We start from the raw sequence: 16,794 nt of genomic DNA, 5'->3' as shown, positions 1-16,794 counted from the left end.
AAATCAAGCAAACTTGGCCCCAAAAAAGAGAAACATTAATGAAAAGTTCATCACCCACGTAACTCGGAAACGAACAATACAATACAATACAATACAATAACTTTATTAATCTCTAAAAGAGAAATTACATTGCTGAGCGTTTGTGTCCGTAATAATAACATACATAAAACATTCAAAATAAACATTTGTTCTTTGTCCTGAGAAAATATAGCACATTGGTTATCACATAAGAAAGTATATTAAAAATAAATTAACATGCATTCACAATCAACAATGCACAAAAGAAAGTCAGCACCTTGCCGGTTATCACATGTTGTCTAAGATTAAGAGAGTAGAATGCAAAACAAAATCAACAATACTGAAACAATACAGAACACTGACCCCGTGCATCAGAGCGACAAAACCAGCATCTACCGCCCCACCTGAGAATTGAAGATGTGAATTGCAGATGGAATGAACGAATTTCTGTAGCGTGTGGATCTTGCGGTTGGTTGTCTGAATCTGTTGCTCCTGTCTGTCCGTCTACTGTCAAATTCCGGTCTGAGTGGGTGCGAGTCGTCAGCCAAAATCTTCTGTACCTTGTCAGTCAGTCGTCGTTCATGTGTTGATGTGAAATTGTCCTGCTTCCTCCCTACCACCCCACTTGCTTTCCTGATGAATTTATCTAATCTATCCCTGTCTTGCTTGTTGATGTTGCCACCCCAACACACGGAGCCAAAGTACAACACACCAGACATGTATTATAAGGTTTGACATGAAGAATGCAAATGTTCAAAAGTGGTTCATTCAATTGTTGAGACAATAAACCAAAGGCATTGGTTACATATAGAACAGTTGCCACTTGCAGTTAATTAATTTATTTTAAAAGAAATAATGCCCCCTGGCATTGAAGGTGGGGTCACGAATCATGGTTGCATCAGATGTAGGGACTAAGGAAATATCATCGATCCCTGGAAAGCAATAGTAGTTCCCCTCCGGTTTCCTTCGAAGGAACGTTACCACCAGTTCATCAGGTCGAATCTCTTGCACCTGAAACATGCAAGTACCTGCGATTTCAACTAAAGATTGATGCAATATGTGTACTAGTTTCACTAACATGAATTTGTTTAATGTCTATCAAGATTTTGATGCATCCACATTCACTGGCTAAAAACAAAATAAAGTAATTATTTTGTTTAGACTTACCATTCCATTGAACATACAACTTTTACAATTAAAGAAAACATTGACACTTACCGTTCCTTTAAATGGATTTCGGAAATTTAATTTTGATCATAATTTTTTATATTTTTAATTTTCAGAGCTTGTTTTTAATCCAAATATAACATATTTATATGTTTTTGGAATCAGGAAATAATGTAAAATAAGATGAACGTAAATGTGGATCGTTTTATATATAAAAAAAAAATTATTACAATTTTCAGATTTTTAATGGCCAAAGTCATTAATTAATTTTTAAGCCACCAAGCTGAAATGCAATACCGAAGTCCGGCCTTCGTCGAAGATTGCTTTACACAAATTTCAATCAATTTAATTGAAAAATGAGGGTGTGACAGTGCCGCCTCAACTTTTACAAAAAGCCGGATATGACGTCATCAAAAGTATTTGTCGAAAAAAAGAAAAAAACGTCCGGGGATATCATACCCAGGAACTCTCATGTCAAATTTCATAAAGATCGGTCAAGTAGTTTTGTCTGAATCGCTCTACACACACACACGCACAGACAAACAGACACACACACACACATACACCACGACCCTCGTTTCGATTCCCCCTCTATGTTAAAACATTTAGTCAAGTTTTGACTACGTGAAATCGAAAGAAAAACTATTATTAACAAATGTGTAGCCTAATTTTTCACTTCATAGAATATCATAGCAGCAAAAACTCACCTTTTCTTAAGAACCTTGGGTGTTGATCACTGTCGTAACAAAATCACAGACTTCGGAAACATTCTCGAAATCTTTCTTCGCTGCTGGAAGCTGAACTATTTCTCTCTGTAACTGCGCATGCGTAGTCACCCGCACCTCTAAGTCACTACGCGCAAAATAGTTCTAATCTTTCTTCAAAACTCTGAACATTATTTGCAAAACCGTTCACCATCGTAACGGAATTTTGAAGAAGCATGTCATATTGCGCAACTTTCAACTTAGTTTGCAGATGCAATTTTGAGAAAATAATACTTAAATAACATTTAGCTTAGCGATTTTCTATGCCCTTTCATGTCAAGATCGTGTTGAAAATGAATATGCAAATTCTAAAGTTCAAATTTAGGACTTGTTGCTGTTGCACGCGTGCGGAAACATATGTTACGACAGTGATGGCAAACTTTCAAGCGATTAATTTCGTTTAAAAAAACAATTCTGTGGACAAAATAACATTTCAACTGTCAAGTACACTTAAACCAAACACACATAACAAAAATAGCAGTCCTTGGACATTCTAAACGATTCTTGTAGTGAGGTACAAAACTAGTTGATGGTTCATGTCACAGATCAGACCTTCATTTTTCACGCATTTAATCATTTCTTTCGCAAAACAACCTTCATAATAATCATGCAAAATACTCAGTTTTGTTTGTACTATTTCTTTATTCATTTTACTTCTCAAACATACCAATATCATGATTTAAAATTCAGTATGTTTCAATTGTGGGCTAATTTGATTATGGCACACACAAAAGGATCAGTTTCTGAGACGCACCCAGATCTTTAGCCACAAGATCAGATGTTGGGTCTTTCAATCTTCCTCCAGTAAAGTACTTTCTTGCTTCATCATAGTGTTGGTATGGCAGCATGCCAGATGCAAATATTTGGTTTGGCTGCCCTTCAATTGTGCAATATACTCTATTGATTAGTGGATTGTAAAACTTTTCTATTTGCCTTTCATATGAATCTTTTGGTTCCTCAAACAACATAAGTATTCCCTTCATTGACCTAGCTGGTGTATTCAAGTTAATGTTCCAGATTGGATCAGCCTGGCTTTTTGAAAGTGTACTGTGATTCAACACTCTTTCATAATAGATAGGCAGCTTAGAACTGTACTGATTTTCTATAAGTCTAGCCAGTTCAGGATGGTTTACAACATCAAACTCTAAAGAAATTCCAGACACCTTATACTTTGCTTCCGGGTCTTGTGAAAGCATAACACGATCATAACTATTGAAAGTCAGGTCGTATGACAGCCTGTCACGCAATGCTCCTTGATAGAAGGGAGGATGTGAATTTATGAGTTCAAAGTCAAGTGGAATACAAAATTTGTTTCCAAAAGCAACATTGACAGCGTTATCTTTTTTGTTATTGTCAGCTTTATCTCCTGCTCCTATTCTAACTTTTATCCCATTGTCTGACTGAATCCCTTGAAACACTCTGTTTTTCTTTTCATTGTCAGTCAACCAATGATCTGCATAAACTAAAAAAACATCTGCATTATTCAATGACATCACTTCCCGCCCTTCCAGTTTGACAGTAATCTTCCTCACAATTGCTCTTCCTACATTATAAGCCAAAGTCCTATTTGCATCTGAGCCAGATTCTAATTCTAATTTGAATGATAGTCTTACAGTGCCTGGTACAATAACATCGTTCTTACCTAGATTAGGAAACCTAACAGTAAGTATTTCATTCTGATCAATAGTAGAAGGATTATTTGTAACTATAACTGTTTGCCTTATTCCTTTTACCCCGAGAGGTTCTTTCAGCCTTCTGTAAGGATCAAGAACAGAACCGAACGATTGTGCCATCTTTTTTTATTTTCAAAATAAAAAATAAGTTACAAATGGCAGAAGGTGGATTTGAAGATTTATTTGAGCCAGCGGACGACATGAGCGAAGCAATCCCTTTGGTTCCCTACCATCATTCACTGCATTATGAGGTGGCACGACATGAACTTCTGGAAGGTAAAGTTAGAGATTTCTACAAAAGTTTAGGAGAAGAACCTGATGTTTTAGATCCAAACCAGTTCAAAATGGAAGCAAATCATTTATATACAACTAGCGATAAAGGAGAAAAAGTCCAACTTACATATAAATCTAATCCTGCTAAGTTTCTATCAAAAGTTTCACTAAAACAAAAACTTACTGCTAATCGACTTAGGCAATTAGATATTGTGCCTAGCACACGGTCATCACCTTCCCATGTTGTTTCCTTACTTCAAAAAGCAGAACTAGGACTACCAACTGCTACTCAAATAGAATCTATTCCATTGCAAGATCTTAATAAACTCGCAGAAGAGGCTGATCAACTTATACAAGAGATAGAGACTTCTTTTTCTGAGGAAACTTCACTGAAGACTCCACATGAACTATTACCTATGAGAGAAATAGAAGCCCTTAATCAATCACTACAAACCATCAGAGGTGAAATAGCAAATAATCTGTCAAAACTAGGTCAGCTGGATGAAGATATAAACAAAGAGAAACAAAAACTTGCTGATGCTGATGATTTGAACCTAGAACAAGAAGTAAAAAACAGAATTTCTAAGCGTTTAAAAGATTTGCAGGAGGAGAAAGCCATAAGGTTAGAAGTTCTAAGTAACAATAGAGAACAACTGAGAACACAGGTCAGCAGAATAAAAAATACAATTCAAAGAATCCTTTACGAAGACACAACTCTTGCTGAAAGAATTAGAACGCTTTTCAGAGAGCAGGGAATCACAATAGCTAGTATACTAACTGCGTTAGGATTTGCAATAAGCACATTAGTGTTAGCACTCACAGGTGGCACTGTCACACCTCCACCTCCACCTCCACCTTCATCTCCATCTGATCCGGGATGGGTAAAGAAACAACTCAAACACATTGCAGAACTATTAAAGAAACTAGCAGCAAAAGCTTTGGGTGCACTTCCAGGAATCATTGGTTCAATTGTTAGCTGGCTGTTATCTTTTGCAGGTAAAGTTGTTGGTTTCATGGCTGAACATCTCTGGACTCTAATAGTTTTAATTGCAGGTGTTCTGCTAACGAGAATAAAGCAAAAGTAAGCCTACATCCACTCCACCAATTACTAGAGCAGTCTTCTGCGATTCATGATCATCACTAATACTAACAGCTTGATCATCACTAGTGACAGAATGATCTTCACCTGCAGCCCGATCTTCACTTGTCACGCTTTGTTTCTGTTCATTGTGATATGGCTGTAGCATCGTTCTGATTTCTGAATTCAGTTCTTCACCCTTTCCAAGCGGCTGGGTGTCACTAGCAATAATGATTTCATTGTTATAATTTGTTATTGTTCCAATCTGCAGCTGGAGATCAGAAGGTAACATGTAAAGGCAGTTACCAACAGCAAAGTCAACTTTTGATCTTGCATAACGGAGAGAGTCTTGATACCTTTTGATGCTGGAAGGCAGATCAACTGCAGAGTTTATGACATCTTCTAAATTTGATAACAACTGTTTCTGTGCATCAAACCCTGTGCTTGTTCTCATTATGTTTGATTGTGCGCGCCTTCGTGAGCGAGGCTGGTACTACATATTGTTCATACGAAATGACAAACACAGGTTACAAGCGATAACGCGCAAAAGTACTGGTTTATTATTTTACATCTGACACTAGGGATCAGTAATGTATAGATATATAGTTACAGTACCACGTAATGCGATACTACGTATTGCGATACTACTTATTGCGGTAAAAAACTTATGGACAGAAAGAAAAAGAGAAAAGAAAACAAATTATTAGACATGGCAAAAGTATCAAAAGCATTAACAAGACACGAGAAGTAAATACAAGAAAAATAAACAATCACAAGACAGGCGAAGACAAACAGACACGAAAGTTACAATTACCAAACACTCGTTGGTTAGTCCTTCAACAACAATAAAGAGTTACGTTCTGTACGTTCAACAACAATAAAGAATTACGTTCCGTACGTTCAACAACAATAAAGAATTACGTTCCGTACGTTCAACAATACCATAAGCACTAAGAATACTCAAGAAACTTAGCATACATACGTTTAAAACCAAAATGGCTACTTTCAGAAAAATACAAAACGTTGACTCATCAGGCCAGGAATACAAAGCAAACTGTCAGTGTCATACCAAAAAGTCTCCTAACGACAATGTTCCTGCGTTAATCAAAGTCACAAACAAGATATTTACTCATCCACTTTCCCTCAATAACGTTACAAGAAATAAGCCCGTTTACAAACGATCACCACAGACCGCAAGCTTCTTTTACCTAAATTCTTTTAACGTAAGGCTGAAAAGGTCGGAGAAAACGTTTCACTTCGAACTTCGTTAACCACAGAAAACACAAGTTATCATTATAAACATTAGCGACTTTCTAGCGTCTACAAAACATTGCTGTACGTTCACAACACAAGAACAGTTGAACACACAATAAAGAAACACTACAACAAGTCAGACTTTCAACTCACGTTATACATAAACAACTCACAAAGTCATTACAAAATGGCGACCAAAACACAACACAAACAAGTAACAACAAAATTACCTTATGCGCTGTGTGGGTTGACCAGCAGTACCAAAAACGTGTTGCCTCACAAACGAAGGGCACAAAACGATTCACACTTGAGAAACAACTGTCTCCAAGAACATTACGTTGACGTTAAAACATAAGAAACACTCCGTTGGTTCACTTGATAACCTTCATACGTTTACATCAAAACCAAACGCTTCCTAAAACCCTCAGATCGACTGACGAGACAGGAGTCAAGCAGCGGTATTTATGGAAACAAAAACCTAACATGGAATAGTTATTCAAAAGTCAAAGGTCACCGGATTGACCAACCAACAACATTCCTAAGACAGAATCGGGTGAAACTACTATTTTACAACCAATCAGTAACCGATCACGCACTCCGTGCATGCCCAAAACTTAAAACGGTATATTTAACAGAAAGAACATCAAGGAACTAGCTGACATCACAAAGCTAAAAACACGTGAGTCACACGTATTCTAAAACTTGCAACGCAGATTCGCAGGGCTCACCTCAAAATCAAAACACGGAAAATAGCACGTGAATCTCACGGTGTTCTAGAACTAAACGACGCAGTTTGTGACGCTCCGACCAAAACCAGGTCACAACAACTGAACAAGGAGCACGTGAATTTCACGTAAAAATATTAACGCTCCACAAAACGGGTCACAACAAGGTGCCACAATAAAAACACGGTTTACTTCTTTTTACATCGTGCAATGACTTGAGCAAACGTAATTACAACAAAAGTAGGTGACTGCATGCCACATCGGCATGCACACTCCCACCGGAAATTATATTAATATAATTTACTTCAAAAACCTTTGTACAAACATATTCCTTATATCAAAAGAAGAATAACGCAGATTTAGACATTTCCAATTTACAACTCAAAATCATTGTGTTGCAAAACATTTACACAGCACTATTACGGTTCAATCATTTTCAATGTTTCAACACATCTCGTTTCAACTAAATGCCACTGGTCATTTACTCGACGGCATAAAGAAAACGCACCACTTAAAACATAAATGTCCGTTACATCATCTGGTATAAAAACAAACCGCAACAATCTACAACTGTCAAATTGGAAAAACACTCCAAAGTTCAATGTTCTTTCAGTTTGCCTACACAGCTTTGTCTTTGTGATTTTCACGATCTACTAACACAGTCATTTTGTGAATAGGTCGCTCTAATATGCGACTATCACCAGTGGGACGGCCGTGATTGTCTAGATCCTTTGTTCCAACATGCACTTTCACTCGTCTGACCAGTCCATCAGATCCAGGCATCACCTCGATTACACGAGCCATGCACCACTCTGATCTGCACAAGTTCTGGTCATGCAAGACAACAATGCGTAGGGCGTTGATGAAGGAATCACTTGACATGTCATCCAGGGTTTCAATGTGGATTGCCCTAGAGGCAAAACACGTCACGATCAGCCCGTACAAGATTAATGTCATGACCTTGACGCAGTCATCACGGTACCCTCGTTTTTTCTGGCGTTTCAGGCCCTTCAGATGCTTGACTGCGGCACTTCTGTTGTCGGGGAGGGACGGTTTCTCTGGTCGAAATGGTAAGGGGATCTCGTAGTGACCAGCTTCGTTGACCTTCACGATCTTCTTGAACTTTACATCGTCCTGGGACATGGATCCTGAGTCACTTGCAAAGTCTCTTTCCATAACATGTAATGGGTCAGTACACGAGACTTCGTCCACCTGTATTTTGTAGACGTGAGCTGCACTTTCTTCTTTTCTTGATCCTGGCTTGACGACTACGTGCATGGACGAGCCTACACCATCAAAGGCGACGGAATGCGGTGACTTGCCGACGATGCTCCAACCTAACTTAGTCTCTACTGCAAATGGCAGTCCTTGGACAACGTTTAGGGGCATGAGGGCTTCAGCGCAGTCATAGCCGATGAGGAGGCCTGCTTCGCAATCAGGGTACAAGGGGGGCAGTTTTGGGGACAGGTGTTGGAGATGTGGGTAAACTTTGACAGTCTCTGAGGTGGGGATTTGCGTGGGGTCAACGGACAGGTAAGGTCGTGAGATGGCAGAAGGGAGCCTGACAAACTCACTGGAGGTAGGAGAGCGGACACGCAATCCAGAGTACTTCCTGCCGGAGACCACAGCATTGTCCTCAGTCAGTGTGGAGACCCTGAGTGTAGTCGGCTGCGATTTGGCTTTAACTTCTTCAGCCACTGACTGCACTACAAAAGTGGCGTTGGACATAGTGTCCAGTAGTGCGTACGTCAGCACTTCTACGTTGGGGTTAGAGTCACTGGAAACGAGAACGGGAACGATCATAGACGTGAAACCGATGCTGTTTTCCTCGCTGGCCTTAAGAGCAGACACCGTAGGGGTCGACGATGACAGAGGCTCTTGAACGTCAGCAGCAGAGGTACGGTAATTGTTCTTGTGTTCACTCGCCCCTTTGTTTTCACTCATACTGTTCTGATATTTGAAATTGTCATCATGAAGACAAGTGGGGTGAGCCTTCTTGCACTTCTTGCACGTCTGTTTCTGCTTACATTGACGGCTCTGGTGATCCTTACTTCTGAGACATCCGTAGCAGATACGGTTCTTGAACAGAAAATCTCGTATCTCAACCAGAGGCTTCTCTATGAGTTCCTTACATGTCCCAGCGTCATGGTCCGGAAGTTGACAGTGCAGACATGCGGAGACATCCTCTGTCAGGGTTGACAGGTTCGTTGTGAACTTTCTTGGTGTCCCCGATGCGCTTGTCAAGCCGAAAACAGGGTCGTTAGAAATGTCTGCTTCGAGGGTAATGAACGACACGAGTTCATGGAACAGAGGATACCTCTTCTTTTCAACCTTGGTTCGAGCAACTGTTCTAGACCATCTGTGACTCATCCAGTCTGGGAGCTTTCCGACGATCTTCCGTAAGTACTGGGCATCATCCAGGATGCTCAGTCCACCAACTTCCTGGGCAGCAACGGAACATTGCTGCAAGAAATCGGCCAGACTTCTGAGTCCCTTGGGATCCTTGCTTTTGACTGGGGTCCATTCGTCCAGCTTGGTCCGGAAAGCTTGCGAAACGACGTATGAGTTGCCGAACCGATTTTCCAGCACTTCCATGGCTCTCTCGTAGGCATCACCTTCTCTCAGCAGAAAGAAGCCGGTCACGGCCTCCCTTGCTTGACCTCCGATGTACCGTTGCAGATACAATAACTTCTCACTGCTGGTTATGTTCTGTCTCTCGATGAGAAACGCAAACGACGATCTCCAAATTGGATATTGGAGAGGGTCACCAACAAAAATGCACGGCTCCTGCATCGGCAAGCGGTTGATCATCAGAGCGTCTGATAGGGTTTTGGCGAGAGAGTCCATAGGAGTGTCCTGCTTGGCAGGAGTAGCAAGTGGACGTTGGTAGTACGCAGACGGGGGGTAGGAGGCAAATGGACGATCTGCATGACATTCCTTGTCAAAGTTCATGTACGCAGGGGGCCTTGCGTTTTCGTTTCCCCAAATAACTTTGGGGGTGGTCTGATGTGGGTCCAGGAATGTGGGCACGAAAGGCTCTGGTTTGGGATGTAGGTGGGTATCATAGGGGAAACAGGGTGGGGCAACTTGGAAACGTCTGTGGTCCATGCGTTGGTGACGTTCTTCTGGGAAGTAGGTGTGTCGTTCTTGCGTCTCATCACCTTCCCTTGTCTCTGGTAGGTGATAGGACCAACCTGTGTGGTCGAGATCAGGCGGGCGAGAGCCTGTGACGCTTGTCGTTGAGTGTCCAACGTTGTGCAGAGGCGGCTGACCAGCGTACGCACCGAGAGGGTGCTGCAGTGTGGTCAGCAGCGCTGTAGGCCGCATGGAGGATGTAGTTGCAGCCGTCGTGTAGTTGGGTGTGAAGGGCTCCTGATGGACGAAAGGAGCGCTCGTTCCGACGTGATGGGGGGCGTTGACATCCTCTCTACGTTGAGGTCCGTACGCCTCATAGGTGGCGTTGTTGGTAGTAGCGGCGCTTGTAGAGGCGCTGACTCCAACGACGAGGTCCACGACAGGTAACGCGTGCTGTCGTGGCTCAGTCGTTGTGGTTCCTGCGACGAAGTTGGTGACAGCAGCATTGACGTTGACAGTAGAGATGTCACGGGTGCTGGCGGCTTGGCAGACAGGAACAGACGTGAAGTCCATGGCTGGCTGGTGTGTCCTTTGGTCAGCAATGACGGCAGCTTGACAGACAGGAACAGACGTGGCGTCCAAGGCTGGCTGGTGTGTCCCTTGGTCAGCAATGACGGCAGCACCTGTCCCTATTCCTATCGCTGTTTGCTCATTGTTTAGAGGAGGGGCTACAAGACTGTACAAGGGAACGAAAGGACGAGGGTGGAACCTAGTGTTCAACAAATCAACTGACGGTAGATCAGGGAGATCCTGCTGAACGGATTCACCTTGTTCCAATACTTGTAACATAGCTTGTTGTTCTCTTAAGCTAGTTTTTAATTCGGTGGACTGAATTTGTCTCAAAGCCTTCTTCTGTTTAATCTCTTCAAGAGCTGCTTCAGCTGCGTCTTCGGCCTGTCTAGCTGCTATTCTCTCAGCTTCCTTAGCCTGCCTAGCTGCGTCTTCGGCCTGCCTAGCTGCTGTTCTCTTAGCTTCCTTAGCCTGCCTAGCAGTTTCTTCGATCAGCCTAGCTGCTTCTTTTTCAGCTTCCTCAGTCTGCCTAGCTGCAGTTCTCTCAGCTTCCTCAGTCTGCCTAGCTGCAGTTCTCTCAGCTTCCTCAGTCTGCCTAGCCGCAGTTCTCTCAGCATATTGTTGTTGTAAGAGATCCAGTTCACTAAACTGAGCTTCCTTTATTGCGTCACCTTCCACTTTTATGGCCAGGGATGCAGCCTCTAGTTTAAGAGCCAATTTAGTGTCTTCAGAGCTAACACTTTTAGAGCGGAGAGACTCGGCGCGAGAAGCTACTTGGCTACCTGATCTCCTGCTACCTGACTTGTGGCTAGCTGACTTGTGGATGGCTGACGTAACGCTAGCTGCTTTATGGCTGGCAGTCTTACCACTGACTGACTTGTGGGTGGATGACCCAACGCTAGGTGTAACACTGCTATGCCTGGAAGTAGGCTCCTTAGCCACCTGCACACTAGTCGTTTGTCTGTCAAGAGCTCGATCAATGTCAAACATAATGTTCTGAACTGTTCTCTGAACATCATCCCAACTTTCCTGAATGGTTTCACCGCTACCAATACTACGAAGACCTTTCTCTATGTCACCAAGATCCTTGTACATGCTCAAAACAATTTGTTTTTGACTGGTTAACGACTCTTGATTAGGAGTTTCTTGGTTAAGCTCTGTGACTATCTCACCGATTGCTCGTTCCAAGAATGTTCGTTGTCTTGCGAAGTTTCTAGTTTTGATCTCAATCTGGTACTCTCTACCTTTTTCAGTAGGCTTAATGTCACGCCTAGGCCTTTGAGAATGTTCATCTTCATCGCCGTTAACGTCATAACCTGAAGCTTCCAATGGTTTATCTGCTGGAATCTTCTCCATTACAATGTTCGCTTATTCAAAAGCACTAAAAAACCTACATAAGGTTTATCTGGTTATAAAGTAAAATGAATCGATCTGAGGGTCGTTTGGGATAATACACAAAAGTCACAAAAAATGCGCCGGATACGGAGTAGGAAGATCTCTAACCGACAAGTTGATCTATGTCAAACTATGGTTCACTAACACAGTGACAGGTAACAATAAAGTCTTTTGCTGGTTATCAACAGCTACGTTTACGTTCATTGAGCATCAATAACAACAGTTCTTTACATTCACTTGGCTGGACTTCAGCTAAGTTTGTTTACTTTAGCTAAAGTTCTTTACTGGGCGACAGCAACTAAAGTTTTTTACTGGGCGTCAGCAGCTAAGTTTTTTACTTTAGCTAAAGTTCTTTCACTGGGCGTCAGCAGCTAAGTTTTTTACTGGGCGACAGCAACTAAGTTTTTTACTGTGCGCGCCTTCGTGAGCGAGGCTGGTACTACATATTGTTCATACGAAATGACAAACACAGGTTACAAGCGATAACGCGCAAAAGTACTGGTTTATTATTTTACATCTGACACTAGGGATCAGTAATGTATAGATATATAGTTACAGTACCACGTAATGCGATACTACGTATTGCGATACTACTTATTGCGGTAAAAAACTTATGGACAGAAAGAAAAAGAGAAAAGAAAACAAATTATTAGACATGGCAAAAGTATCAAAAGCATTAACAAGACACGAGAAGTAAATACAAGAAAAATAAACAATCACAAGACAGGCGAAGACAAACAGACACGAAAGTTACAATTACCAAACACTCGTTGGTTAGTCCTTCAACAACAATAAAGAGTTACGTTCTGTACGTTCAACAACAATAAAGAATTACGTTCCGTACGTTCAACAACAATAAAGAATTACGTTCCGTACGTTCAACAATACCATAAGCACTAAGAATACTCAAGAAACTTAGCATACATACGTTTAAAACCAAAATGGCTACTTTCAGAAAAATACAAAACGTTGACTCATCAGGCCAGGAATACAAAGCAAACTGTCAGTGTCATACCAAAAAGTCTCCTAACGACAATGTTCCTGCGTTAATCAAAGTCACAAACAAGATATTTACTCATCCACTTTCCCTCAATAACGTTACAAGAAATAAGCCCGTTTACAAACGATCACCACAGACCGCAAGCTTCTTTTACCTAAATTCTTTTAACGTAAGGCTGAAAAGGTCGGAGAAAACGTTTCACTTCGAACTTCGTTAACCACAGAAAACACAAGTTATCATTATAAACATTAGCGACTTTCTAGCGTCAACAAAACATTGCTGTACGTTCACAACACTAGAACAGTTGAACACACAATAAAGAAACACTACAACAAGTCAGACTTTCAACTCACGTTATACATAAACAACTCACAAAGTCATTACAAAATGGCGACCAAAACACAACACAAACAAGTAACAACAAAATTACCTTATGCGCTGTGTGGGTTGACCAGCAGTACCAAAAACGTGTTGCCTCACAAACGAAGGGCACAAAACGATTCACACTTGAGAAACAACTGTCTCCAAGAACATTACGTTGACGTTAAAACATAAGAAACACTCCGTTGGTTCACTTGATAACCTTCATACGTTTACATCAAAACCAAACGCTTCCTAAAACCCTCAGATCGACTGACGAGACAGGAGTCAAGCAGCGGTATTTATGGAAACAAAAACCTAACATGGAATAGTTATTCAAAAGTCAAAGGTCACCGGATTGACCAACCAACAACATTCCTAAGACAGAATCGGGTGAAACTACTATTTTACAACCAATCAGTAACCGATCACGCACTCCGTGCATGCCCAAAACTTAAAACGGTATATTTAACAGAAAGAACATCAAGGAACTAGCTGACATCACAAAGCTAAAAACACGTGAGTCACACGTATTCTAAAACTTGCAACGCAGATTCGCAGGGCTCACCTCAAAATCAAAACACGGAAAATAGCACGTGAATCTCACGGTGTTCTAGAACTAAACGACGCAGTTTGTGACGCTCCGACCAAAACCAGGTCACAACAACTGAACAAGGAGCACGTGAATTTCACGTAAAAATATTAACGCTCCACAAAACGGGTCACAACAAGGTGCCACAATAAAAACACGGTTTACTTCTTTTTACATCGTGCAATGACTTGAGCAAACGTAATTACAACAAAAGTAGGTGACTGCATGCCACATCGGCATGCACATTGATCGTGTCTGTGCCTGCGAGCCTAGCAAGCACCACGCATATGTTCGGATAGATTCATTGATCCTTTCAACACCTGATCCAGTGAAACCTTTGCCGGTGTCTAATATAAAAGTAGTCCATGCATTGTGGTGCTGTTGTTCTATTGATCCTAACTGTACCTGCACATTTGAAGAAAAAGATGTATGACCTGGCCAGTAATCAAAATTATACCTCCTGTGGACACCCCATAAATATAGTGTTCCCATGCCATGGTTTTTGTCTTGCTTTTGCCTAAAGTCGGTCTTAAAATCTATATTGAATTCATTGCAGAGACGCTCATACACTTTCATGTTTATCCTATTGTTGAATGGGTTCCAGCTCTTTTCATGCGGCATTGGTGCCTGAAGTTCAGACAAGATTCTCCTGCACTGATAGTAAACGTGAAATGTGTACACACACTTTGTCAGTAAGTTTGAATTATTCATGTGGTCTGCATAGGACACTCCACATCCTGTGGTTGCACAGAATATTGCAAAGTTTAACTGATTCTGATAGAACTGAATTGGGTGAGAGTTCCACATCTTTGGAACACTATCATTTTTGATTGGGGGATTTAGGTAAGAATGGAATGGGTCAGGCACTTTAACGCGAATGGATTCTGTTTCTGTTACAGCAAAGTCCAACTCATGGAAAGAAATAGTCTTTGGATTGTAATATGGTCCAGTTTTGTATTTAACGTCTTTGTTGAATTTATACTGACTCATTTTTGTTGTTGAATAAAAAATGTTTATCACACTAACAAATGTGAAGACTAGTGTGCCAGTTAAACTTGCAAACCCTATCAACAATCAAAATGGAGGAATGAAAGTTGCACTGCATGAAATTATGTACAAGGTTACTTGGTATAATATCAGTAAAAAAAAGGATAACAACTGGGTTAGAATTAATGATAAAAAACATTCTGTAGAAGATGGTTACTATGACTTCTGCACTTTAGAGAAAGAATTGTTTGCTCCAGTAGGTATTACAGCGAGTTTAAATCATGCAAGTCTCATTGCTACTCTTACTATGCCCAAAACTAGAGAAGTAAACAGATCATTTGAGTTTCCAACCAAACTCCTTGATATGCTTGGAATTACAAATACATACAAGGGAACACGTCCCATTGACATGGATGTTAACAGTGTACTGTTTGTTCACATGAGAGAGCTTAACACATCCTATAATCTGTTTAATGATCAGCGTTCTGATCTGCTTAGGATTCTTCCACCGAGTGATGCCTCTTTTTGTAAAATGCACGTGCCAACATTTAAGACACTTCAGTTCAAGGACTTGGAGGAAGGGTGTCATGAATTCCTACACATTGATCTGAAAAATCAAAGTGGACAACCAGTTGATTGTTTGTTTAACATTACATTGGAAATAGTTCCATAAAATATTGAGTATTAAAATGTCGAGTGGACCTACAATAGTTTATCCTGTTGCATGTTCAACTATAGAGTTGAAAGATTTAGCAGACGCTATCGACTTTGAGAGCAATGCTGAAGTTGGTGCAGTGTATGCATTCGAGTTTACAGACACTGGTCATTACAAGAGAAAGGAAATCGACGATGAAAAGAAACCAAGATTCCTCAAACTAGGTCAAATCCGTGATGTTAATGTACCTGATCCAATTGTCGATGACACATTCTACATGTGGAAACATCAGAATAAAAAATGGGTACTTAGTCCTGTTATGAAAAAGATTGACTGGGAAATGAAGTTTGAATTTGTGAGTCCATACACTCTTGTTGGAAAAGACGACACATTCCGTAAGTCAATCAATGCTGGACCACTAATTGTTAGCCTTGTTCCTGCGATTAACAGCAGGGGAGAAGTTGCAGTTAAACCTTTCCATAAGAACAACTATCTCATTCACAGAAAACAAAGTGTTGAAAAGGACGCTGACACCATTGTCGATTTTATACCCAAGCTTCCAATAGGGCAGAATGCAACTATGATATTTGATATAGTTGTCAGGAAAAGGGAAGAAACCACAAACACTGTTCTAATGAGAGGAATAAATCTCAACTGGAGACCATTAAATGTTGAAGAAGTCAGAGTATTTATTGCTGTTCAAAAGGATTCTAACACAATAAAGAAACAGACGTCAAACCAAAATGTTGTTGTTAACGCAGATATAAATAATTTAACAGAAATAAGAAGTATTAATCTTACTTATCTTGATTTGATTGCTTTCTACTATACAGATAAGGTGTTAAGCAATGAACAGCTTCAAAGCTTAGCAGAAACACTGGCCAGTGAGAATTAAGATAAATATTTTATATTTTGCATTAAAAAGATGACTAGCAGTGTGAAGCTTTATCCTAATATTGATGAAAGTGCAGCAGAAAGTCAACAATTCAGACTGGCACACATTAGTAATATACAAAAACAACTAGAAGATGAATTAGAAAAATATTCTCGCGCTAGACGTAAGTACTCAACAACTTACAACAGCCTTTCTAATGCCAGCACTGGTTCTACTATCCTTGCATCAGCTGCAGGTGTAACGGGAACAATTCTGTTAGCTTCCGGAGTAGGGACTCCAGTTTCTCTAATCCTAGGTGGTGTCGCAGCAGCAG

The sequence above is a fragment of the Littorina saxatilis genome, unplaced genomic scaffold (genome assembly GCF_037325665.1).
Source record: "Littorina saxatilis isolate snail1 unplaced genomic scaffold, US_GU_Lsax_2.0 scaffold_590, whole genome shotgun sequence".
NCBI lineage: Eukaryota > Metazoa > Mollusca > Gastropoda > Littorinimorpha > Littorinidae > Littorina > Littorina saxatilis.
The sequence above is the reverse complement of the archived record's forward strand: the minus strand, read 5'-3'. Positions refer to the sequence as shown.